This window comes from Octodon degus, unplaced genomic scaffold (assembly GCF_000260255.1).
Source record: "Octodon degus isolate 3935 unplaced genomic scaffold, OctDeg1.0 scaffold00024, whole genome shotgun sequence".
Taxonomy (NCBI): domain Eukaryota; kingdom Metazoa; phylum Chordata; class Mammalia; order Rodentia; family Octodontidae; genus Octodon; species Octodon degus.
Genome location: NW_004524600.1, coordinates 19,487,802 through 19,489,912, shown reverse-complemented (window position 1 = coordinate 19,489,912; position 2,111 = coordinate 19,487,802).

The following is a 2,111-nucleotide window of genomic DNA, read 5'->3' as shown; positions in this document are numbered from 1 at the left end:
ATCCTGGGCTCCCCACTCTGTTCTTACCCCAGTGTGAGTCATCCCTTCGTGCAGCATGTTCATGCTGCGTATCCCACCCACCACTTAGACAGTAGCCTTCTTCCTCATCAGATCAAATGCTTTCATGTCTCAGTGATTGTGGTCAAGTAACCTTATTTTATTCAACATGGCCCCCACAGAAGAGGAGTATTTTTGTTACAACAGAATGCCCAAGACTGGGAAATTGATAAAGAAAAGATGTTTATTGAGCTCACAAATCTGCTGGCTGAGAAGTCCAAAGTCATGGTGTTGACGTCTACTCAGCTACTGGTGGCTTCTACTTGTTGCTGCTTTCTACTGTGGTGTTAATTTCAGTAGGCCCACACCAAAGAGACAAAGCATAAGGAGCAGTTTCTACAAAATTAATTGAGTCCTGAGCTGGCAAGATATCTCAGCAGACTAAACCTTTGCTTAGGCAAGTACAGAGACTGAGGTTTGATTCCCGCTATCATATGCCATGCTAGCCCTGTCCCCAGGTGCACTGAGCCTGCAGCTGAGTCCGGGCATGGTAGTGCATGCCTACAATCCCAGCACTGGGGAGGCTGAAAACAGGAGAATCCCTACAAGTCTGAGCTGGGTACTGAGACTCTGTATCAAATCTATTTTTAAAAGGCAAGAAAAGAAAACTAATCCAGTCCTGAGAGAAAGGCATTGATTACTCTTTTACCTCTGAAAGACTCTACTTCTTAATACAACAGTGGTAATCACTTGAGTTTTAGAGGAGGCAAACAATATTCATGGCAAGTAGAGATGCTGACAATTTGGATATGCCAAAGAAAATCATGAAAGTCCTTCTCTTAAGTAAAAAGTTAAAAACTAACATTTAATGAGAGACAAATGATGCTGAGATTGCTGTGATCTATGATAAAACTGAATCTTGCATCTGTGAAATTGTGAAGAAATAGGAAATATGCCAATTTTGTTGTGATTCCTCACACTGTAGAGTTTATATCCACCTCATAAGCTGCTTCACCTAGATGTACTGGGTCCTTTGGCCACTCTGTGTACTCTTCCTAGCTTCACTTGGCCTTACAGTTGGGTTTTATCTATGACATTGAGGCAGTTGTTTTGGGTACTGGAGTGCATCCATTCTTACAGTAGCTAGAAATATAAAGCTGGGAATTTTATATCCCTGGGGACTTTGATACTAGGGCAAATGCAAAGTCTTTGTCTTCATGTAGTTGCACTCCCAAGACAACACATACCATAGAATGTTCTGAGACACTGTCACTGAAATTTAGTCTGCCTTAGTTTTTCCCATTTTTTATGCTAGATCCCTCATTCTCTCATTGGCTTCTCCTGAGAGCAAATCTTTAAGAAATAATTTCCCTCTGAAAAAGTCCTAACATTTTTTTTGAGGGGGTGATAAGGACCTAAGACAGCAGGTTAAACTCTCTTATGTTTCACAGGGTAATGAACTTATCAATAATTTTTTACACAATATCTCATTGCTGATTAAGATATACAATAAATATATCTTACTTTAACTTAAAACAACGAAATAATTTTAAATAAAAAAATGCATTTTGTATATTTACTTTACTTGCTTTCTAAGGGGTAGCCAAGAGAAGACTTCTCAGTTGCACATTCTCATTTGTCATAGATTTCCTTAAATACACATAACTCTATTTCCAGAACAGTGCCTGGTGTTATATTTTCACTTAGGATTTTATGCCAGAATACATCAGAATAGAGCAAAACAAATTCAGTAGTTGGCTTCATTTGTTCTTGCTTTTAATAACACAGAAGATTCTGAAATGAAAGTTCAAGGTTTGTATCATTTCAACTTCTTTTATCATTTTCAAGACAGCAAATCAAAAAACATCTTCATTTTATATTCTATGCTTTCTTCAACCCCCAATTCAGCGTTCCTCCATTATTTTCAAGAAATGGCTTATAGAAATATTCTGTGAGTGGGAATGTCTAGAGAAAGCTTTGTTTTCCTATAATTGCAGAACTGTCAAATATGTTCTTCTTTTTCCCAATGATTTTCCTGTGAAAGAAGTTTTAAGATACTTTCCTTGACAAAGAAAACTAGTCCTCTTAACAGCTGGCTTCTTTGTTCAAGCTCC